The following is a 26,067-nucleotide window of genomic DNA, read 5'->3' on the forward strand; positions in this document are numbered from 1 at the left end:
CCCAGTCTGCTTTGAGTCTACCATTATACGTTTACTGGGTGCATAGCAAGATTTGCTAGATGGCATGGATATCCAGTGCCCTATTTCAGCCAGAGGGCTCTTCTCAAAAGCAAACCTGATAATGTTAACACCAATGACCTCCCTTTTTAAAATCTTCAAAAGGACTCCCCATTGTTCTCAGGGTTAAATCTATGGCTACAAGGCATTGCATGTTGTAACTCAGAATTTCTCAGCTTTGACTGTATGTTAAAATGACCTAGGAAGTTGCTGTGGGGTTTGTGGGTGTGTGTGCAGGGGGCGGGGGGTGGTTGGTTTGGTTTTTAAATAAAATATGGCAATGCCAGGGACCCATCCCAAGCCAATTAAATCAGAATGTCTAAGAGTGGGCATAGTTAACTTTTACAAGTTCTCTATGGGCTCTTCTAGCCTAATTATTCACCCTTCAGCAACCCCTAGCCACCCCAGCCTCCTTTTTCAATTACTGGATACCCTGTGCTTCTTCTTATCTAAGGACCTTGTCCCACACTGCCTAGAATATGCCTCACCCCTGGCCACTGCACTCCTGTAGGCCCACTTATACCTCCAGACCTCATCCCCAGTTGTACTGCTTCCAGGAAACCTTTCCTTAACCTTTCAGAATATGTCAGAGGCCCCTGAAAAACTAAGAACATTCTGAATTTGTCCTTTGTTTCAATTATCACAATGTGCCATTACATTTTTTATTTCTGTGATTATTTGATTAGTGTTCATCTTTCTGAGTTCCTGAGCTCAATGAAGTCGGGGATGGGGTCTGCTTTACTTATTTCACCTCCGCACAAAGGAGAGCAGCCCACACACGGTGTGTGTTGAATACTTACTGAATGAATAAAACTCAATCACTTCTGCTTACAGCACAACTTAAAAGAAATGTGGAAGAGTGTTAGCATAGTTGAGTCCTTCCTACCAGAGGACAGGAGTCTACTGTCCCATTAGTAGCACCACTGACATTAGTTGAGGATGAAATAGACGTGAGGCGGAAGACAGGGAGTACCCAACATTATTGTTTCTAGAGTAAGAACTAGAAGAAAGACTAACCTCACTTTAGCAGAACAGGTTCTAACATTTCTCAAGACCATTTCCATATGTCTGTTGAAATGAAGAACAACACAGCCCCGGCACAACTGGGTATTGAGCCACAGGAGTCTAATTGTATGCAGTGAGTTCAAAACACAGCCTCAGTCAGGCCAGACTCTTTCATCAAATATGTGGAACTTTTATTTGCAACTGAGCTCTCATCCTATTATAAATTGATCTTGATGGCTGCGTTCCAGTCTTATCTTTATTTCCTAAGATACAGTACAACCCCTTTTTGATTCTGTTCACATTAGTTCCTTAAATGATAAACACCTTTCCCCATGTCTTCTTTTTCTTAGTAGTCACGAGGCAATGCTGCTTCATTAAACTCTTAGAACTATCTTAGCTCATCTCGCCCTTAATAGAAGGATAAGGACCATGTAGTCATCACTATAATAATAGCTACTGTTGTTTGGTGCTTATTTGCTAACCAACCACTGTGATAAGTGCTTGGTATATATTATATTCAATCCTGACAACCTGGCCAGGTAGGTATTAGTATTTCCAGTTCACAAATAAATAAACTAAAGCTCAGGGTAATGAAATACATTGTCCACAGTTGTAGCTATTACGGGGGAAACAGAATTGGAGCATACTTTTTGTCAGAGCCTACTATTTGAATTCTCCCACCATTCACTATACACTATGTCCCTGAACGCACAGCACCCAAACTGCCAGAGCCAGTAATTGTATCCAGAAACCATACATGCAGAGGCGAATTCAGTCACCTTAGCTACCCATACTGCCCCTTCCACCTCCAGGCCTTCAGAAGAAAACTGCCTTTTCTTCCCTCTGAGATCTTTTGTGTTTTCTTAAAAAGTCAAATGCTCATCTTGTTTGTTCTTTGTTAGCTTTCATTTTCTTTGCAATTCATTGTAGAGAAAGCATTAGCTTGGGTAGGTATATTAGTCAGGGTTCTCTAGAGGGGCAGAACTAATAGGAGATACATATATATACACACTCCCCATCATATATATGTAGGTACATATGAAAGAGAGTTTAGTAAGTATTGACTCACATGATCACAAGGTCTCACAATAGGCTTTCTGCAAGCTGAGGAGCAAGGAGAGCCAGTCCGAGTCCCAAAACTGAAGAACTTGGAGTCCAATGTTTGAGAGCAGAAGCATCTAGCAGGTGAGAAAGATACAGGCTAGGAGGCTAGGCCAGTCTCTCCACTGTACGTTTTTCTGCCTGCTTTATATTCTCTGCCAGCTGATTAGTTGTGCCCACCAGATTAAGGGTGGGTCTGCCTCCCCAGCCCACTGACTCGTTACTCTCTTTGGGCAACACCCTCACAGACACACCCAGGATCAATACTTTGTATCCTTCAATCCAATCAAGTTGACATTCAGTATTAACCATCCCAGTAGGGAAGTTTAATTTTTAGAATCTCAGACAATACAGTGAATTTTCTTTAAGAGATATCATGGTCAAGGGAACTGCATGAGCAAACGTAAAATCTTCCCGCCAAAAGCACCAGGACAAGTCAAGGCTAATTAGGATTAGGATGGTGAGAGCCAATGGAAAGGGCATTGCATGGAAGGTTGATTGGCAGCTGCAGACACTATTCCATACAAAATAGACTTTATTTGGGACTACATTATAAAATTGTTTTACTTCCCAAATTGGAAAAAATTAATTGTCCTCACTATAACCTTGAAATGATCACTCCCTACTTTTCACCTTGCATACTGTATTCAGAAGGTATTTCTTCATTCTATGCCTTCAGGACCATGAATTCCCATTATCCACATAATAAATGTAAATGATACATGTGTACAGTGCTGAAGAAAAAGGAAAGAGCAGTCCTTAACAATAATCTTGGCATCAGACACATTTCTGTATGTTAAGTGCTTCACAAGCTGACTATTATAAATAGCAGAAAATACAGTTATGAAAACAGTTTACTTATACTTGATTTGTGAAAGAGAAACATTGACCTTATAAATGAGAATATTTTTCCCTACATGTATCTTTTGAGTAACTTGTAAGGAAATAGCCTCTTACAAAATACAATTCTATGATATGAGTAGATGAATCCAATATTCTGTTTGATATATACCAGGAGGAACATGAGGAGGACTTTGGGAAACTTTCCAATATTTTTGTGAAAAATATTTTAATGAATACAGAGAATCATAAAATGCTAATACATTGGGACGGCACGAAAACCTCAAAATAGAAGTTTATTTTGAGCCCACAGTTTTATGCATCTGTACACAATTTTCAAATTTCCCTTTTTTAGCAAATAATTATTTTCCTGATTAACTAATTAGACATTTTACCATACTAAAAGAATACAAAGGTTAAATACATAACTGTTTAATGGTTACCGTTACTGGAAAAAATGTGTTAATAAGGGTTGAGTTCTCATGCATGTGTTTCACTTTTTCCCTAAAAATATAATTCTGTGTTAGGCAATGCTTCATTATAAATGTTAGGAGTGGGTGAAGTGGGAACAGATCCCAGCTCTCTACTTTGAAATCTAGAACTTTATAGATGGAAATGAAGTCTTTCCACATAACCGTTTCCCTGTTAACAAAGCCTGTTTATTAACCACATGCAGGTAAAGCACGGTGCCTTAACTATTCCTGGATGGGCTTACCTGTGCTGGGCTATCATTGGTCTTAGGGTAGAGGAGTCAGCTTGCTGGTACCATAGATGAATGGGGAAGAATAAGGCAGAGAGAACATCTCGTTGTGTAGAAATTTAGGATTCACCTACCTTTCACATTCATATTCATTAATTCATCAAAGTAAATCATCTTTTAACAAATATTTATTGAGCCCATACTACATGTCAGGAAATGAGCTATGTGCATTATATGTATTATTGTTTATTCAACATCTAATAAATGCTTCTTGTGCTCCTACTGTGTGCCTATGCTGTTTCGGAAATTGGTAAGTAACATAAACATGGCTTTTGACTTCATAAATGTTCTCTGTTTTTTTGGAAGGAGGTTGTCTGCTATGGTCTGAATATCTGTGTCCCCACAAAATCCATATGTTGAAACTTAATCACCAAGGTGATGATATTAGGTGGTAGGGCTTCTGGGAGGTAATTAGGTCATGAGAGTGGAGCCTCTGTGAATGGGATTAGTGCCCTTCTAAAAGAGGCCCCAGACAGCTGCCTTGCCCCTCCTACCATTTGAGGACACGGCAAGAGGATGCCTTCTATGAACCAGGGATTGTACCCTCACCAGAAACCAAATTTGCTAGTGCCTTGATCTTGGAATTCCCAGTGTCCAGAATGATGAAAAATGAGTTTGGGTTGTATATAAGCCACCCAGTTTATGATATTCTGTTATAGCAGCCAGAACACACTAAGACAGAGATTAGTCATTAGGCGCCCAGATTTTATGGGGCCTGAAGCTTAAGCAGTTTTGGAGATACAATTTACTGAGAAGAAGAAACAATTACAAACATCAGCCTATGCCATTATAATAAGTTGTAAGACACAGTAGTGAAAGAATTTACAAGACACAGAAGTAGAACAGAAGAGGGTGTGCATAAATCTGGTGGTGAGAAGAAATCAGAAAAATAGCTGCATGGAGGAGGCTAGCTCTGAGTAAAGCTTTGAAGGATGAAAAGGAGCTTTCCATATCAGAAAGGCAGAAGGCTCAACATGGAGGCAACATTGCACAGTGTGTTTGGGGTACTATAAATATTTTGGCATTTCTAGTACATAAAGATCAAACAGGAGACACATCAAAGACAGAGTTGATGACAAAGGCAGCTAAGAAGCTCTAATACCATTCCAAAAATTTATATTTTGCCCAAAAGCTATTTTCTATTTTTTTTTAGGTTATTATATTGTAAAATTGACTTTTGTCCTTTGTTGTACAGTTTTATGGATTTTAACACACATATACGTTCATGTAACCACCACTATAATCAGGATACAGAAGTTTCATAGCCTCAAAAACTCCCTTCACAGCCACATCCTCCCCTAACATCTAACCTCTGGCAATCACTCATGTGTTCTCTAGCACTGTATTTCTGCCTTTCTGTTAATAGTATATAAATGGCATCACAGAATATGAGATTGGCTTCTATCATTCAGCATAATGTCTTCAAAATTCATCCAAGTAGCTGCATATATCAAAAGTGTATTGCTGTGTAGTATTCCATCATATGGATGTTGAACTATTGCTCTGTTGGAAGGCATTTGGGTTGTTTCTAGCTTGGGGCACTTATAAATAGAGCTACTAAAAACACTTGTGTACAGAAAAAAAAACCCAAACAAACCAGGCTTATGTCAGTGTGAGTCCCTGAAGCTTTATGAACTTCAAGAGAAAGCTGCCTCTGGGTCCCACATGCTGATGATCTAGTTCATAGTCCACATTGGTGTCTCCCAACTAGGGGGTTGCCAACCATTGGAAATTTACCTCTTTCAGGACTTAAAAGTATTTAAGTCTTCTAAAGTCTTTTAATAAATGCAAATTCTTCTAAATGAGATCAGAGCTTAAGGTGTTATTATCCCACAGGGGGCCTCATAGGTGCCAAATAAATATTGAATTAATTAATTAATTAAAGAGGTAAATGGAAGCCTCATTTAGTGATGCGGAGAGTAGAGACGTGAAGGGTGAGGGAGTTTCCGGGACACTAAGTGAAAACAAAACATACTGAGAAGGCAGGTGCACAGAACATATGAACTGTCATCTTCAGAAATCCCTTTAGGATCTGCCTGCCCAAGATGCCAAGGTCACATCAAGGTCCTCAGTAATTATAATGACGCTACTCCAGAAAATCCTAAAAGACAGGAAGGTGGCCCTAAAGCCTATAAACAAATCTCCACTGGGGACAATTTAGAGAAGAGATGATAATCTTTTCACTGAATATCCACTCTTGACTATCATCTTACTCAAGAATTCCCTTGATAGTAAAGCAGCATTTATCAGTAGTTAGCCATTTTCCTTCAAAATTATGTCTTTCATTTCTATTTTTCAGTTAGGGACAAGACATAATCATTCGCAAGGGAGCCATAGAGAGATGGTGGGTCAGTGAGGTGAAGGGACAGCTAAGGAATGGGTGGACGGAAGGCCAAGAGAGGATGACACAAGGTCAAGTACTAAGGGGAAGCCTTGGTCAAGTTCGGGAAGAGAACGCTCGTCCAAGCCACACTGGGGTGGCCGGCACAGCCATGCATGCTTAACCATATCATTTGCATGAGGAAGGGTCATAGGAAGCCTCTTTCTGGGAAGGTAACAATCTTGAACATCTTTTAATTAACCAGAATTCCATGTGTGTCTCACAGAGAAGTGTGAAGTCAGTGATTTATAATCCAATGAAATAATTTAACAATATATAATATGCTCTCATCTGAACCACATGTTCAGTCAACAGGCTTTGAAATGAAAGTTGCTGAAAATTTTGCCAGCTATTCATTAGAGGCTGTAGCTCTGAAGCGTTAAGGGAGCTAATTTGGATGGCATTCCTCTTTTGAGAAGACAAAATGCAGAAAGAAAAAAGTTATCATTGTTTTTTATGATTGGCTGCTTCCTGTTCCCCAAAGTCTGGAGACACGACTTTTTTTTTTCCCCTGATGAGTTCATGGGCAGAGATTCCAGCTACTGTCTTATCCACGACATTGAAGGAAGTAAAGTTAATCATTCATTTGTTCATTAGTTAATTCATTTATTTATTCATAACTCTTAAGAGTCCATGATTCTCATAGTCTGATTTCTGTACTCACACAAATAAACACAGTTCAAAGTCAGTAAGGAAAAAGGAAAGGGAATTTCAATTTAATTGTAAATGGAAATCTTAATCTGAAAGAATTCCAATTCATAAATGATGCCTCTTGGGTATCATAAGTATCAACAGTCAACTTGTATTCCATTTCTTTTTTTCTCTGCTTCAATTTCTGAAATCCTGCACTGATCTTGAATGCCTCTTTCTCAAACCAAACAAATCAAATCAAAGGAAACTAAAACCCTCCCTTCTCTCTCATCAAACCTCAGCTTCTTCCTCTCTTCCTCTTCCTCTCTCCTCTCTTGAATATATATTATTCTGACCTCCCTCACTAACTTTTCACACTCACCTACCACTTGCTGATGTTGTTAGAACTTTCTTTTTAGTTCAGCTTAAAACTGGGTTCTTGTCACATGACCAGGAAAGATTAGGCTCGTGGACACATAGAAGGGTCAGAAAAACAGAATTTATTGGGCAAAAAAGGAGAAGAAAAAATCTGAGCAAAGCGAGAGGGATTCCTAGTCACAGGCTCCCATCTCACTGATTGAATCCAGGTCCACCCAGGAACCGGAGAAGCCAGGCTCCTCCCTAACCCTGCAATTGGCAAGAACTTCCCAAGGCCCTGGGAAGTTCTCATCCTCCCAGTGCGCATGTCAGTCAGAGGTTCTCTGGGGAGCCCTTCTTACTTGGCTGTCTCACTAGGACCAGTCATTTTTTTTTTCTGCCTAGTTTTCAAATCTGAGGTAAGAAAAGCCTAGAAATCTGTTAAGAGGAGATGAGGAGAGTGACAGGATGGTGGTCTCTACCTGGGGGTTGAGTCAGAGGCTGGGACATGCTTAGTGAATGCCTGATGCCATCCCATGTTCATTCCATATACTGGACAAAGATTTTGAGCTCCTATTTTGTGCCAGCTTGCATGCCAGCCTCTGAGGACACAAAGGTAGCCAAGGCACTGTCCCTGCCCTCCAGAAATTAAGCAATCTGGTGCAGTAGGCAGAGAAGCAAACAGCAAATTATAATGGCCTGTGAGAAACACCCTTCCAGATTTGAGCAGAGACCTCTGGAGGACCCTACCCGGGGGCAGGGAGGTGAGTTCTGGTGAGACTTGGGGAAGTCTTCCGGAGAGAGGTGACCTCTGAAGCAAAGTTATTAGGGGTTGGCCAGGTTGGAGTGGGGATGCAGAGGAGACAGGGATGCAAATGACAGCTTTGCAGGCAGATTTTTATGAGCTCGTGAAGGACGCAGAGGTTTTCACTGCAGGCCTTGCATGCTCTAGTCCTTACAGCTGTTCCTTCCCGCCCATCCCCTCTTGCACATGGCTTTAGCCCCTAGTTGTTTCTCTCCACTCCTACTAATAAAATCCACATTGTTCACACAGTAGCTAAGCCACAAGAGCCGTTCCTCTGGAAAGCCTTCTCATGCCCCCACACCCCTGCCCTCTGGAATAGAGGCTCATGCAAAGGGCATCTGGATGATTGTCTTGCATAGACATGGAAGCAGAGCACCCTACTTAGGTAACCATGAGTAGTTCTGTGTGGCTAAACCCAAAAGTAGACAATAGGGACAAAGGTCATGGAGGCAGGGTCTCTGATGTAACCAAGAGACATACAGTTCATGGGAGGCCTTGAAAGCCATCTTTAGGATTTGGACTTTGTCCTGAGGATGATGGGGATTCACTGAAGGGTGTTAACAAGAGAGTGGCATGGAACTGAGATATGGAACATTATGGTTCAGAGAATGGTTTAGAGAGAAAGAAAATGGAAGCAAGGAGAACAGTTAGGGGATAACTGCAGCTGGCCAGGTGACAGGAGAGCCACTGAGGATCCTGATTATACCTGCTCAGCAGGACCCACATCCTTTCTCCTTTAACTGTGTAATTCTTTGCCTGACTATTCTGCAGAGTGATTTTGTATCATTAGCGCAAGGAAGGTCACATGGTTGGTAGTCAACAGAAGTTCACTGTCTTGAATTGAGCTATTTTGGAAGCAACCAAGACCCAGGCTTATCTTAGTGAGCGACAGTGCAAGAATGTACTGTCCTCAAAACCTGAAGAAAACTTGTATCTTTTCACTTCCCATTGTTATAATTTAAAAAAATAATTATTATACCTGCAAAACTTTCAAATGACCATTTAGTGTTGTGTTTATTAAAGTTTGCAATTCTGGCTCGTGGATTTTTAAGTTTATTAAGGGACATTTGTTTTTTTAAAAAAAGATCCACATTCTCCAATTCTGCCACCATCTGGGCAATCAATGTAAATATTTACAAGCAAAGTCTTAATGTAAGGATTGGGGTTTTGAAGTATTTTGAAACCTGATCATACTGCCCTTCAGAATTGCCTGTGGTTTCCCTCAACTGTGTTCCCTAACAAAGCCTTTGAACATGCATGTAACACACTGAGCGAATGTTAGCAGATGCTAAAACATTTTATGAGCTGATTTATTAAGCTATTGAGGGTCATTCTTTGAAAGATGAGGAGAGAAATGCAGACACAACAGAAGTTAGAGAAATCAGAAATCAGCCTTTGGAACAATCATAGCTGGTAACTTTTTTTTCTTTTGGTTAACATAGCAACCTAATCCAAAACAGAGCAATATCTGTGTGAATGGTTATAGCCGTTTAGTTTCTTTTCAGTAAGAAAAGGTTCCAGGAAAATGTGGAAGGAAGAAAGCAGAAGAAAGAAAAAGAAAAAGAAAAAGAAGTACAACTGCGGTTGGCATATTTACAGAAAATATAAATTTAACTGGAACATTCTTGTGATTTGTCCCTCTTTAGATCTGCTATTAAGAAGCAATTTTATTTCTGCATGCAGCTAAAGTTACATCGAAAAAAGAAATGAGTCACATGATAACACCCTGCTCTTAACATACTGAAAGAAGACTGAGTTGCCAAGAAAGGACAGCTCATTGGGTAGGTAGAGAAGCATGGGTAAACATGTGGCTGGATTTGAGGGGCACAGAACCCCCTCCCCTCAAATTTCCACATTTGCTGGCTGGATCTTGGCATCCATTCCTTCAGGTAATGCATTTCCTTTGCATAGTCCCATTTGGTTGCTCAAATAGTCCTGGAACAGTGAATGGAAGTTACTCCTGATTGAGTGTGAATGTGTTTCCTCTTTAGAACTGGCAGACCAAAGCAGAATGAGAAAACCTGGGAACAGGCAAACACAGAGAAGAGAGCTTGCAGGGTAATCAAGTAGCCACTTCTTAGTACCTCTTCCTTGCAATTCTACAGCCAAAGACTAAATCAAGTACACCTATTTCACAGTTTTCTCCAGGTGCTGCCATACTGTTAAAAGAACATCACAATCTGATTAATTCGTGTAATGATTTTCATTTGCAGTATTCAAATAGAATAAACATGATTTAATAATATGTGGGCTCAGAAAACAATACCCAGAAGTATGGTGCTTTTAACCAAAGAAGCAGCCTCAGATCTAAGGTCTCTCTGACCTCCCCTACTTCACTTCTTACCATCCCCCAGGCCTAGTCTCTCCATCTCTCTATCCTCTTTCTCTCCTGAAGTTTAGGGTGGTGGGGGGCTTTCTCTGAAGTTCCCTTATTTGACTAAGGAAAATTCCTGCAGGAGGAATGAGACTGTTGTTAAGCCCCTCATCCTCTAACTCTGTATGGCAGGAGAGGAGACTAAAAGTTCTCCATGCCCAGCAGACTGTGCTCAGAGAGACTTTCCATATATTCTTTCGAGGGCTGCAACCTGCAAGACCATCTGCAGAATAAGACATCCTTTGCCTGCAGTGCAGTTCGGTTCCTTCATTCACCCGTTCATAGCTTGTTGCCACCATCCTCCAGGAGTCTTTAAATCTCTATCTTTGTAGCTAAAAATGCTACTTAAACTTCAATCATCTTGCTCTCCTTTGAGTCTCATACTTCATGGGATCTCATGTGTATGTACATAATATACGTCTATGCCTTTTCTCCTATTAATGTGTCTACTCTCAAGTTTATTCCAGAGACTGAAATTCTTGAATCAAAGAATGAAAGGAAGGTTCCCTTTGTCCCTGCAATAACTAGTGGGAACCCATCTTACTGACCTTTTAGAATCCCACCAGATTAAGAACTATTAAATATCTGCTTGAAAACAGTCCACATTCTGGATCTTCTCAAAATACTAAATTTTATTTTGAACTTCCTTTTATTCAAAGAGCCACCTTCCATTAATTTTCACAAAGCAAAAAGGCACAACTAGAGGAAATTGAAAGACACTTATAAAAACCTTATTGGCTAGATTTTGGCCTATATTTGATTTTATTGTGCAAAGTATGAGCACAAAGATTGTCATTCTTTGAATGCAGTATCAATCGCTTGTAGGTCTCTGCCATTTAAGAAGTCCTGATGGGGCATTCAAATTGGAAAGGAAGTCAAACTATCCTGTTTGCAGATAATATTATCTTATATTTGGAAAAAACTAAAGATTCTACCAAAAAACTATTAGAACTGATAAACAAATTCAGTAAAATTTCAGGATACAAAATCAACATACAAAATCAGTAGCATTTCTAGATACCAACAGCAAACAATCTGAAAAAGAAATCAAGAAAATAAAATAATTTTTAATAGCTACAAGTAAAATACCTAGGATCTAACTTAGCCAAAGAATTAAAAAGTCTCTACAAAGAGCACTATAAAGCATTGATGCAGGAAACTGAAGAGGACACACACCAGAAAATGGAAAGATATTCCATGTTCATGATTGGAAGAATCAATATTGTTAAAATAGTTATATTGCCCAAAGGAAAATACAGATTCAATGCAATCCCTATTTAAAAAAAAAAATGACATTTTTCATAGAAATCGAAAAAAAAATCCTAAAACTTATATGGAACCACAAAAGACCCAGAATCACCAAATTATTCTGACCAAAAAGAACAAAGCTGGAGGAATCATGTTACCTGACTTCAAACTATGCTACAGAGGTATAGTAACCAAAAAAGCATAGTACTGGCATAAAAACAGGCACCTAGACCAACAGAACAAAAGAGAGAACCCAAAAACAAATCCATACATCTACGGTGAACTCGTTTTTGACAAAGGTGCCGGAAATGGAAAAAAATCCTAGGAAAACTGAATATCTATACACAGAAAAATTAAACTATACCCCGATCTCTCACCATATACAAAAATCAAATCAAAATGGGTTAAAGACTTACATCTGAGACCTCAAACTATGAAACTACTAAAAGAAAACATTGGGGATACTCTGCAGGACATTGGTCTGGGCAAAGATTCCTTCAGTGATACCCGACAAGCACAGACAACCAAAGCAAAAATGCACAAATCAGATCACATCAAATTTAAAAGCTGCTATACAGTAAAGGAAATAAGCAGCAAAGTGAAGAAACAACCGCACAGAATTGAAGAGAATGTTTGCAAACTATCCATCTGACAAAGGATTGATAACCGGAATATATAAGGAGCTCAAACAACCCTATAGGGGGGAAAAAAAACAAAAAAAACTAAACGTGGGCAAAAGGTTTTAAGACATTTATCAAAAGAGCACGTACAAATGGCAAACAGGTATATGAAAATATGCTCAACATCACTGATCATCAGAGAAATACAAATTAAAACTACAATGAGATATTATCTCACCCCAGTTAAAACGGCTTTTATCTAAAAGTCAGGCAATAACAAAATCCTTGCAAGGATGTGGAGAAAAGGGAATCCTCGTACACTGTTGGTGGGAATGCAAATTAATACAACCACCATGGAGAACAGTTTTGAGGTTTCTCAGAAACTAAAAATAGAACTACCATACAATCCAGCAACCCTACTGGTAGGCATATGCTCAAAGAAAGGAAATGAGTTTATCAAAGGGATATCTGGACTTCCATACTTATTGCAGCACGATTCACAATGGCCAAGATGTGGAAGCAACCTAAGTGTCCATCAACAGGTGAAGGGATAAAGAAAACATGGTACATTTAGACAATGGAGTACTACTTAGCCATAAAAAAAGAATGAAATCCTGTCATTTACAATAGCATGGATGGAACCGAGGGTCATTGTGTTAAGTGAAATAAGCCAGGCACAGAAAGACAAATTTTCCATATTCTCACTTATTTATGGGAGCTAAAAATTAAAACATTGAACTCATGGAGATAGAGAGCAGAATGATGGTTACTAGAGGCTGGTAAGGGGGAAGTGTGGCTGGTTAATGGGTACAAAAATAGAGTACAAAAGAAGAAATAAGATCTAGTATTTGATAGCACAACAGAGTGACTACAGTTAATAATAATCTATTGTACATTTTAAAATAACTAAGAGTATAATTGGATTGCTTACAACACAGAAAGGATAAATGCTTGAGGTAACACATACCCCATTTAGCCTGATGTGATTATTATACAGTATAGGCCTGTTTCAAAAATATCGCATGTGCTTCCTAAATATATACACCTACCATGTGTCCACAAAAATTAAAAATTAAATGCTAAGAAAAAAAATAAATACTCATGATAGGCAGTTCCCACTGTGCATTAATACTAAAGCAATTGTTGATAATTGTTCTGGGTTTCAATGTCCAATTAAAGCTAAGTGGCTAGATTTGCATACAATAAACAAGAGAAGTTACTTGCATCCTAATCTCGAAGGCCCAATCAGCTTCACAATATAATATTGTTCAAATTTACATGCTAATTTTAGCTAATTGTTCTATAGAAATAGAAGCCATTTCTATCGGAAGACAGACTTTCCTTCAAAAAGCGTTAAGTCTTGCTGTTCATGGAAAAAGATACAAGATGTTTAAATGACCTAAAAAGAAAAATTAGGCAAGTATAATAAAAATTGCATAGGAATAATTTGGGTGTTTTTTTTTCAAATTACAAAAGTATAGGTTTCTATATTGAAATGACTCAGCCCCTCAGTCAAAGCAAGCCAATTAGACTTAACCTGCTTATTAATCCTACTTGTTGTCAAAATGCAAAACTGCTCAATTAGAAATACATAAAGCAAGGATTCATTATACTTTGGGTTAAACAACTATTATTGATAGCATTAAATCCTAGAGTGGCCCTTTTGAAATATTTTCTAATTAATCCTAGGGGGTCAATGGACAATAGAATATTGCTCTGTTTGATGTAGGCACCAAACTAGCCTTCTCCAAGATCAATGCTAATCCTTATAAATCCAATGATCGATTGCCAACAGTCAAATGAAAAAACATGGCTAAAATAAATGCTCTGTATAAATGGATTACTAGAGCAGCACCTCATCTATTTTATATTTCGAGCTCTTCTGGTTAGATGCTACTTTAAGCTAGGCTTGGAAATTTCTAATCATGGCAGCTCATATAGCAAGGCCAGTGGTTTTTTGTATGGTTATATTTTACCACCTTCCTGGAAAAAATACTGCAAAGATTAAATAACCCCATGGCCCATAGTTTATTACCTACTGGCAAAGCCCAGTTAGTGAAAGAGATTTTAAATTAATAAACATTTCTGAATGTGACTTCTTTTGTGTAATGGAAATTAATACCAAAGAGAAGAATGGAGCTAAGTAAACAATATATTTTTAACAGCAGAAAGAGTTTAATTCAAAAGACAGGCAATAACGAATGCTAGCAAGGACGTGGAGAGAGGGGAGGAGCCTTCATACACTGTTGCAGGGGAATGTAAACTAGTACAGCCACTATGGAGAACAGTGTGGAGGTTCCTTAGAAAACTAAAAATAGTACACCATATGACTCAGCAATCCCACTACTGGGTATATAATCAAAGGAAAGGATATCAGTGTATCAGAGAGATATCTGCAGTCCCATATTTACTGCAGCCATCATATGCAATCAACCTAAGACCTAAGAGTCTTTCAACAGTTGAATAGATAAAGAAAAGTGGTATATACACACAATAGAATATTATTAAGCCATTAAAAAGAATTACTGTCATTTGCAACAACATGGATAGAATTGGAGGACATTCTATTAAGTGAAATAAGCCAGGCACAGAAAGACAAACATTGCATGTTCTCACTTATATATGGGAGCTAAAAAAAAAAACAAACAAAACATGAACTCATGAAGATAGTGAAATGATGGTTACCAGAGGCTGGGAAAGGAAGTGGAGGGGAGAATAAAAAGGGAATAGTTAATGGGCACAAAAGTACAGTTAGAATAAATAAGATCTAGTATTCAGTAGCATAATGGGGCAACTATAGTTAACAATCATTTGTATACTTTGAAATAACTAAAAGAGTATCATTGGAATGTTCCTGACATAGAAAAGAATTATTGCTGAAGGTAATTGGACACCCCAGTTATCCTTGTTTGATCAACATACATTGTATGCCTATATCAAAATATAACACGTACCACATACATATGTACCAACTATTATGCATCCATAATAATTTTTTTATAAAAAGAAATTTCAGGAGAGAGAACATTCCATCCCAGTTTGCTCCATTCTATTCCATTTCATTCTATTCCATCGCACACCTGCAGCCTAGGAAGAAAAACTATACATAGATGCTGCTTCTTTCAGAAGAATCCTAATCAGCCAGTGAGAGAGAAATTGCAATTACTCCCAGATTTCATTTCATTTCATATCTGGGGCAAGAGAGGCAAAAAAAAATGGAGGAGAAATAGAAAAGAAGAAGGGGAAAAACCTATGTTGTGATGAAAGAGAATGTCAGAATGATGTGGAATAATTACAGGCTCTGCTTAGTTTTAATACCTGGGTGCATCAAAATCATCTCTACCTCCACTGCCTTCTGCATTCATTGCCTTTGCATTTCCTTCTGAAAGAGTTTAAATTCTCTAACATATAAATTTATGACTTTAAAAACAACTGGTTCATAACTGCTCTTCAGTATGAGGATGATTTGATTTCTAACTTTTAAAAAACCATCACCACAACGAATGCAGCCAAGTATCAAGTAATGTCTCTCATAAACTGGCCCCCAATCACAGCTGGAAAAGTAAATACAACATTGCTTGTGAAATGGTTCTCGGGATTTACCTATTTTCACCTTCCTTCTACCTATGCCTACCCCTGCCAACTCCCCCTTACACTCTGCCCTACTGGAAGTTTTCTCTTCATTTGTAGAAGGCCTATCTCTGGTGTCTTCTGTCCCTAACTGTCTCCTTACCCAATGAGGAAGCTTGGAAACCCATTGTTCTTCCTCTGTCTCATGTGCTATTGCTCCTAAATTTTGTTGTTATTGTCGTCGTTGTTAAAAAATTATGAAAATCTTGAAAATAAGGCAAAAACTGAGCTGCACGATGTAGTATGTGGGGAAGAACCACCCCTGAATTTCTATGGAAATGAGCTTTGTCCAACTCACCAATCACTATTGATAAAAGAGTCCAAACTTAGTGAGGTTACATGTCAATTTGTAGACTTTTATTCAAGAGCAAATAAAATAATTATGTATATCCAGAAGAAATGATAATTCCAAAAGTTATGCTTTCTTGTCCTGTAGGAAATTAGCTGCTTTTATATCTAACTTAACAATCTTATCTTAATATTCCTTTATTAAGTATGAGTATCTAGCTCTGCAAACATTCCTTGAACTGGTTCTATCACTTTACTGGTTCTCTCATTTATCAATACGTTTAACAAAATCTTTGACATATGTTCATTTCATATTTGTGTGAAAGTTGCAGTTTTGACTTTATCAAAAGTATTCTTTGGCAGTAATCAACCTTTTTACCTATAGTCATACATAGCTTAACGATGGGGATATGTTCTGAGAAATGCTTTGCTAGGTGATTTCACCATTGTGTGAATATCACAGAGGGACTTACACAAACCTACATGGTGTAGCCTACTGCATACCTAGGCTGTATGGTATAGCCTATTGCTCCCAGGCTACAAACGTGAACAGCATGTTACTTTCCTGAATACTACAGACAATTGTAACACAATGATATTTGTATATCTAAACACATCCAAACATACAAAAGATACAGTAAAAATATGGTATAAAAGATTTTTTTAAAGGGTACACCTGTATAGGGCACTTACCATGAAAGATTTCAGGACTAGAATTTGCCCTCAGAGAGTAGTCAGTGAGTGTGAAGGCTTCACACATTACTGTACACTACTGTAAACCTCACAAACACTGTACACTTAAGCCACACTAAATTTATTTTTTAAAAGTTCTTCTTCTTAATGTATGTATGTTTTAAATTTATAAACTTCAAATTTTTTCAAACGTTTGACGTTTCGGAAATAACAGCTTAAAACCCAAACACACTGTATGTTGTATAAAAAATATTTTTTGTATATATACATATTCTATAACCTTTTTTTTGGTATTTTTACCATTTTTTTTAACTTTTTAACTTTTTGTTAAAAACCAAGACACAAAACCATACTTTAGCCTAGGCCTACACAGAGTCAGGACCATCACCCTCACTGTCTTCCTCCTCCACATCTCGTCCCACTGGGAGGTCTTCAGGGCCAATAACATGCAGGGAGCTGTCAGCTCCTAGGATAATAGTGCCTTCTGGAATACCTCCCAAAGGACCTGCCTAAGGCTGTTTTAAATTTAACTTTCATTTTTTTATAAGTAGAAAAAGTATATTTTAAAATAATAATAAGTATAGTAAATTCATGAAACAGCAAGATAGTTTATTATCATGATCAAATTATGTGTCATACATATGTATGTGCTGCATATAATGTATGACTGGCAGCACAGAACGGTCTGCTCATACAAGCATCACCACAAACACATACTCATGCATTGTATTATAACCTTAAGGAGACAGACATTCTTCAGCTTCATTATAATCCCATGGGACCACCATCATTGACCAAAACATTGTTTAATTGACTTGTTTTGTCAATTATACTATGACATTTTTACAATTCAAACCTTTTATTTCTGTATTCAAAGTACCCAGCATGGGTGCCTGGCACTTCATAGGTTCTCAATAAGTGTCATTTGTAGGTTGCTGAATTCAATTTCATGACTCTACATTCATAAATGAGTGGAGCACAGTCACCTCCATTTGCCCTCAGGGGCTTCCATTTATCTCAGTTTGGCATCTGTGTGACTAAATAGGATTTGTTAAAATTCATTTCACATGACATAAGCTAGATCATAGCTTGTCTCATCTGGTATTTCACATGTATGTATATTCTAAGAAAGATCAGATGTGCAGGCAGGTTTTCTTTTTGTTCCCTATATTTAATAAAAGGTATATATATTAATATCTACACTGTAATAAAGAGTGAAAAAATTAGCTAAGAAAAAGAAAAGAAGCAACTTTGTCATCGTCTGATGGTTTCCAAGGAGTCTACCTGCATAAAAGCTGGTAATTTGACAATAATATTTAAACATACTTTTTCGTGTATAAAGTTGCAGAAGACTTTTTTTTTTTTCCCCAGAAAATAAGAGTCTTTTTCTGGGCCAGTTGCCAAAAATTTACAGTACTGAATATATAACTAGAAAAAAGAAAAAGAAAAATGGCTTTTGATAGCAGTAACCAAAACAGGCTTCAAATATTGTTAGGAAATTTCTGTCATTTCCAAATAAATCCAAGCCTACCATATCCATGTCATTTCACTAAAAATTCCATGGTTAACGAGACTTCAGAAACTTTGTTTGATTAGTTTATCGTATCCTCTTACCACACATAGTTCTTAGAAAGGATTTTTGCTGGCAGGAACATTTATTTTATTTTCAATTGGTTTAAATTACTATAAACAGCTAAAAGTTTTAAGTATTAAGAGTCAAATTCATTTCTTTTTCCAGTTTGGTAGCTACTATATAATTAGGACTTTTAACCTATTTTTTATTATTCCCCAACTACTAGATTGAAGATGTAAAACAATACTCACTTTAGTTTAGGTACTAATTGTATATTTTAAACTTGCTCGATCACTTTATCTTCCATGTGTTCTACAGCGAATCCCCATGTTCTCAGGCTATTTACTTCAGTTATATAATAGCTCAAGAACTCTAGAACAAGGCAATGTCTTTTCAAAAAGTGTTAACAGAATCCCCAGACATTCTAAATTTCATGGTTACAAAAGCAGTCTTGTTTCCAGACAGCATCACTTTATAAATTTTCAAACACAAAAGAAGAGGATAGTAAGAGCTGAAAAAAAAAAGAAAAGACAAGGAAAGGCAAGGGGAAAGGAGAGGAAAAAGGTCACAAGGCCAAGCACAAAGCTCACGCGTATGATTCAGTTTCCCGGGCTCCCACTTAGCTTTTACTGGATCTCTGTTGCCATACAGTACCAGTGTTTGAGTGCCTCATTCCATAGCACATAGAAGCACCAAGACACAGAGGCAAGGGAGTGACCAAACCAACATACTTTCTTGTCCTTATTCCATACAATCCTAGGATCACACATGCCTGCCTATTTTAATATAGGAACTAAACCGAAGTAACTGAGCTGCTTACTTCAAGAAATATGTGCTCTCGTAAAATATCACTGTGAACCAACTGAAAGAGCCGGCTTATTACTACCAATAGCTTGATCCTCAACACTTGCTTCAAATCTTTCGCCTCACTCTGCCTCCAGAGCTCTTACGTCATGAACTCTACCCAATCCCAGACATTTTCCTGTCTTGCAAGACTCACCTTAAAAGCACGCAGGTCATACCCTACCCTGTAAATGTCTACCTGATTTCCTCATTTTCAAGTACTGCCAAGACTGTCAAGGCAATGCTTTCCCATTCTACGGTAGGTTAATAAACAGGTTCGCTTGGTCAACAGTTTTCAGGTTGTAGGAGATGGACAGTTCAAATAGGCAAAGAGAAATGGCACGTGCTTGAACAGGAAGCACCTAAACGTTAAAAATCAAGCACAGGAACCTGAAAAATGCGAAACAGATGAGGTCAATAATATTCCTCTTTATTTTAATAAACCCTCAGAATCTTCTTATGTTACAGTACAGGATAAAAATGAAGTTCATAATGATAAATGACTGAGTTAATGTAATCTTAAATCATGTTCAGCGCAATTGGTTAATGAAGACAGACAAATGTGTAATATATTTTATGGAGGGTTCTGTGTGTATTAAACTATATTTTTAAAGTTTTGGCAAATACCCAAAGTTTTCTGGAATACTATACTGTCCAGAATGATGTATTCCCAGGGGCTCCAGTTAACTGAGGTACCACTATATTGCGTTCACTCAATTACCAGCTTATTAATTGCAAAAAAAAAAAAAAAAAAAAAGAAAGAAAAAAGAAAATGTTGTGCTTTGGCCCAGAATGGTTTACAATTCAAGGAATTCATGCTTGACAAATGCAGGGTAAGTCCACAAGCTTGGACTTTGTATTCAGACAGGTCTGAATTCTATCTCTAGAGCTACAATTTTCTAGGATTTTGACCAAGGAAGTCATTTAACTGCTCTAATCCGAAGTTTCTTTGTGAAAAGACAAACAAAAAAGATAATCATAGAAACCTCATAGAACTACTGTGATAATTATAAAGTTACGTTCTTAGCAGCTTGTTAGATGAATGAAGGATATACCCTCAGGTCTACTCAGGCACTATGATAAGTATTTAACATTAATGTTAAATTAGTTCAGTATTAACTTATCTAACTCTCAAAACTCCTTGAGGTAAGAGCTATTAATATCCCCAGTCTACAGATGAGAAAACTGGGGCTCCCAGTACTACCTAATTTGATAAAATGGCACAGCTAGTAAATAAGGAGCTTAAATCCAAGCTACAGTCCTGCTCTTTCCCACTGTGCTGCTAAGCAACAAATGATAAAACAAAAACTGAGGCAGTGGAAGTGTCAAGAGATCACTTTGCATTCGAACATCCACCCAGAGTTACTAATGATTCTGGCTGACATGCCTTGATTTTCCCTTTTTGACAAAAAGTACTGGGGATGGTAAGATCTGTGTACTGTTTACACATTTTTCGAACTAAAAGAAAAACTGAATCTTGAACAATTACCTCTTAACCTGGTGAACACTGGTCCTTTGCCTCACAAGGCACAGAGAGATAAATCACATAAATGGAATAAAAATATGCTTTGAAAGTTTCACTAATAAACTCGTTTCCTGCAGGGTAGAGAGCTTTTAAAGTAAGAGTCCTCTAAGTTGATACTAATCAAATGAGAGTTTGATTGAAAAGAAAGCATTGTTAATGTTCTATAAGTCATATCAAGGAAGAGTCACCTGGAGTGATACAGGATGGGGGGCAGCATGAGACCTACAAAATTTGAAGATAAGGTTACCTTGGAGAATAAAATTACATCCATGAACCTAAAATAAATGAGGTTGTGCCTTGACAAAAAATAATTTTTAAAATCCATCCTAAGTTACAGTCTTTGCTTGGGTGACTGAAGAATTTGAAGTAATATTCCAATTCTAATTACGGTGAATAGTGTGTGGACGTAGCTCAGTCAATTCTCTCTTTACTAAGCAAGAATAAAGACTGTGACCTTCAGCATGTAAAAGGAAGTGTAGAGAGTGAGATTTTATCTGTTTCCCATAGGTATCTATAGTTACCCTTGCCCCAGAGGAAGCAATGGCCTCACCCACAGTTATGAGTATCTATCCCTAGGGGAAGGAAGATCTACAGCGCAGGGAGTAGCCTCCATGATCATAACTTATTATGCTAGTGTTCAATGCTTTACAAATAGTATGAGATGGCTCTGTGTATTACAGTTAACCTTATCATAATTTAATCATAAGTTAGCTTTGCACACAGATTTAACAATGGGAAAATGATACCTTGGAGCTGTGAAGTTGCTGGACCTGCTGCATAGCTGAGTTTCTTACCAGAGATCAGCAAATCAATCTTCTGAACTATACATCAGAGGTCAGGAAACTTTGCAAAAGGCCAGATAGTAAATATCATAGGCTTGCGGGTCATTGGGTCTTAATCACAACTATGCAATTTTGCTGTCATAGTGCAAAAGCCACCACAGGCATTACCTAAACGCTTAGTGGTGATCCTACAGCAGTGATAGCCACACCCAAGCCCAGCATCCCACTGGACACCCAAAAACCTTCCCTTTTCTGTCCTATTTTGATGACCAAACATACTTGGCATATAAAAGTAGCTGGTTTGTGATACCTCTGAGCCTTCAACTTCTCCCGTTTCTTCATTTTCCCAGCTCCTCCCACATGGTTTAAGTCCTAATTCCTATAATAAATTCCTTGCACCAAAATTTGCATGGTTCTGCCTCCACGACTGAATCCTGACTCTCACGCTTCATTAACTAGAACAACCATGATATAGAAGACTTTAACAGAAGCAAATTTTGGACCTACAGAGTCAAGGGGCTAATACGATGTTCCCATCAAAGTGATACCATTATGCAAGCCAGGCCCTGGTAAGCAGCTGGCTCTGCAGGGGGCATCCTTCTCTGGTGAGTCCGTGGATGCCATGGCGTGCCCACAAGTTTGCATACAAAGAGACATTGGATGTAGAGGGTAACAGGAATGTGGGTCCAATCCTAGCTTTGCAAATGATCTTGGCCAAGCTGCTTAATCCTTTGGTGATTTTCTTCATATCCAGAATATGAAGAAGTGAGTGGTAGACTAATCACAAGTATTTGGTACCTTTTGCCTGAGGGAGGATTATTCCTCCTTGTCTCCCTGTCCTGTTCAATGTAGGTATGACCGTATGACTTGTTCTGGTTAATGAAATGTGACAGTAAGCCATGTGTAGCTTTAAGAGCCACCTTCTCTCTCTCACTGTTGTGACAAGCAACAGTTCCACAGAGAGAGACAGCTGTGTCAGTGGGTCCCCAAGTGAAGGTGATGTGTAGTGGAGTTGAAGCTGCCTCTATGGACATCTGGCCTGAGTAAGAACTCAATCTTTGTGGCGGGAAGCTGCTGAAATGTTGAGGTCACTTGCCACTTCAGTGTGACTTAGGCTATTCTGACTGGTACAGGATTGAACTAGATGCTCCTTCTACATCTCAAACACTCAATTGAATTTATATCAAATTCTGAGATGAATTTATTTAATTAGCAACATGTATGCAATTGTTTTGTAAAATGCTTATAGGTACACATAAAACAGAAGCCTAGTATATCTGCTCAAAATTAGTTCACTGAAATACATGTAATATAACAATCCTTACCCTAGCCCTTTGTTCACACGGTACCTATAATCTACATAATACCAAATATCTCAAATGACTGAATTTTGAAATCAACAGACTAAATTGTCAAAGTTAGCTAGGGCCACACGGATACCATTTATGTTCCCTCCTTACAAAACACTAGCTAATTATTTTTCTTGTCTACTGTCTTCTTAATATGACTCCCTCAGCTTTGAGCTGAGGAATTCATGCATGGGGCTTATCAACCTCAAACAGTAGCAATTCAGAAGTATCAATTAACTGTGTGGTAGGTAGTTACATTTTTTAGGTTGTTACCCGCAATTTTCTCAATTTAAACATTTAAAATAGTAACTTGATTAAGTCTCTTAAAATTGAAAAAATTGCCAGTTAGCACTGATTCACTGTTTTTCTTTTCCGCTAGTCATTTGGAAAATAAAGATAAAAAAAAAAGATAACACCAGAGGAAAGGGGGAGGGAAAGAAATATTAATAAAATATAATTGAGAACAAGGAGATTATGCATAAATCTGATTTTCCCAAACCTTTGCAATGAATGAGTGCTCTCTGAAGTTGATGCAACTTACACCCAGGTCCTCCATTAAGAAGCATAGCGGATGCAATTTGTTTCATGGGTTTTTTGCTGTTGTTTTCTGCCTCCTCATCCTGAAATGCTCAGCAGCACCAAATGTGCTGCAGTTTCATTGAGCAGCATGTTGTGAAACAATACACTCCATGTTTATTCTGAGAATTTGCACTGGGGAGCATTTAAGGCTGAGGCTTTCTAACCGAGGAATGAACAAAGACATGGGGTTATCATTTATCCAACTTCATCACATTCCAGCAAATGAAAACATGGCAGCTTTTCAGTGGCAGGGAATCCATTTTGAAGTGAAATATTGCAAGTGGTTAAATAAATAGAACTTTCTATGTTACATTCAGCCCAATTTTGGTCATCTGATCCCTACCCCTTTTTTTCACAATCTTAAGATGGTTCTCAATTTCTTTCCAGCTTGGAATTAAAATTCCATTCCCTGCTGGCCCTTGCCTAAATGCCTTCCGTTCTAACAATGAAGACAACATTCCTCCTCCCTCTTGAAAAAACTATACTCCACTGCTTCAGAATAGTCATCAGGTCTTGATACAAATATGAAGCTTTCATAGATTAAACATTCATTTATTCATCCCACATTCATTTTACGAACATTTACTGAATGCTTGCTACATGTTAGGCAATATACCCAATTATGGATCCAATAATTATCAGGGAAGACCTTGTCCCTACCCTCATGAACTAGAGAGGAAAATGAAATATATTCAAATAAACATACAAATATAAATTTACAACTTTTCCCAGGGAAGAGAAGACAGAGCGGAGATCCAAAGGGTAAGGGGAGGCAGATAATGCAGGTGAATGGGGAAGGAAAAATCCCCCTAATCCCAGAGGATGGCATACACAAAGGTCCTGTGGCATATGCACAGAAAATCACAACATAAAATGTCAAAATGATAAGAAGAAAAAGAGTAAACGTTTATTATTTCATATACATTCTTACATTTTTTTCAGTCCTTTAACTTATATGTTCACTGTTTTTCGAGAATCTTTAATACCATCTTAGGTACTCATGCTAATTAATCGTAAGTTAAATTGACATAATCCCAATTAAAAAAATGCCAGCGAAGTCAAAGTCAACGCAACAGGTGTGCTGATGGAGCTCATGGAAATCGTGGACCAATATGGCAGAAAGACAAGTAAATCACCAGTGAGGGTCTAGTAAGAATAGTGCCACACAAAAGCTGTATACAAGAGGCTGTGCTGGCACAGAGGCATCTAAATAATACCTGAGGCAAAAAGCACCAAGCAGAGACTCATTCTAATAAAAGTGTTCTTAAGTTGTGTGGTGTAGGGCTAGTGAAGGGGGTGGGGACATGAGGAAGGTCATCTTGGCAGATGGAATGGTCCGTGCTGTTATAAAGGCATGATGACCTTCCTGGACCTTCCAGTAAAAAAATTGTATTTTAGAGTGGAAGCAGATGACACATAAGAGAGTGGCCAGGGCCTTAGGTACAGAAATTCCTTACAAATCTCTTTTCTTAAGTAGGTGAGTCCAAACAACGTAGTAAAGGTTTAAATACTAATAGCTCAGTACCTATTTTTAAATGTCACACACATAAATTAAAGGGAAAAGTAATACTTTTATTTCAGTCTTAAATAACCACAATTATTTGGTAATGGGGTGGTGGTCCTGTTGGCGCTGCACAAATCCTCAACCCTTAGAACCAGGTCGGCCCCTGCCGCCCATGTTTCCTTTTCCACATGGATTATCATTCTACATATGCTTTTTAATCACAGCAATAGTCAGAAACCCAGCTTGGAAATAATGTGGCATCATGAAAAGAAATGTTGTATGATCTAATTTTGAAACTGTAGACAACCTTGAAGCTAATAGTTACCAGGATGTCCAACAGATGTCAAATCACTATATATTTTTTCAACTGTTACAGTATCCTGTCCAATCCCCATGCGATTGCTGTGGAGCCCTGGGTGCCTTGGCATATTGGGAAGCACACGCTAAGGTAATCAGGCTTCATCCCGAAACCCATGGGGAGCCTCTAAGCTCTCTAATCAGAGGGAAGGAGTGTATGCTATGGTCAGGTGTATGTGTGTAACTCTTTCTGGCAGGATGTACAAAAAGTTACAATAAAATTTTAAAAACCTTAAAGCCTCAAAAAGACCAGTTCAGTGGTTTAGCTGATAAATGATAGAAAATGGTAGCTGGGATGGAGTAGAGAGGACAGTACCACAGAGGCTCTTAGGCTGTCCCCCTGCTCCTGGCCTTCCCAGAGATCTCCTGCAGACTACTCCCATTACCACAGATAACCTCCTGAGACTGTCTGAGGGTGATCACTGGCTCAAGGTGTTAGCTATGCAAGAGGCAGACCACCAATAAGGAGGGGGCGGGGGGTTGGTAGACAAATACCTCGGTGTCCTTGCCCTTTGGCTGGGCAATTCTGAAGCAGCTCCCATGTGCCTTCTCAGAAGTTCCCCAGCTGGCCGGGCACAGTGGTTCACGCATCTAATCCCAGCACTTGGGAGGCCAAGGTGGGCGGATCACCTGAGATCTGGAGTTTGAGACCAGCCTGACCAACATGGAGATACCTCATCTCTACTTAAAAAAAAAAATACAAAATTAGCCGGGTGTAGTGACCCATGCCCGTAATCCCAGCTACTCGAGAGGCTGAGGCAGGAGAA

The 26,067-nt window shown here is 38.3% G+C and overlaps 1 protein-coding gene across 2 annotated transcripts in view; it reads right to left on the bottom strand.

The window, feature by feature from the left end:
* The window catches only part of MACROD2 (mono-ADP ribosylhydrolase 2), a 2,078,532-nt gene that overhangs the window by 772,007 nt on the left and 1,280,458 nt on the right, over positions 1 to 26,067 (bottom strand). The gene's annotated exons all lie outside the window — the stretch shown is intronic.

Source organism: Aotus nancymaae, unplaced genomic scaffold, assembly GCF_030222135.1.
Source record: "Aotus nancymaae isolate 86718 unplaced genomic scaffold, 86718_ANA_hifiasm-v0.15.2.pri h1tg000001l, whole genome shotgun sequence".
In the NCBI taxonomy this organism is placed as follows: Eukaryota; Metazoa; Chordata; class Mammalia; order Primates; family Aotidae; genus Aotus; species Aotus nancymaae.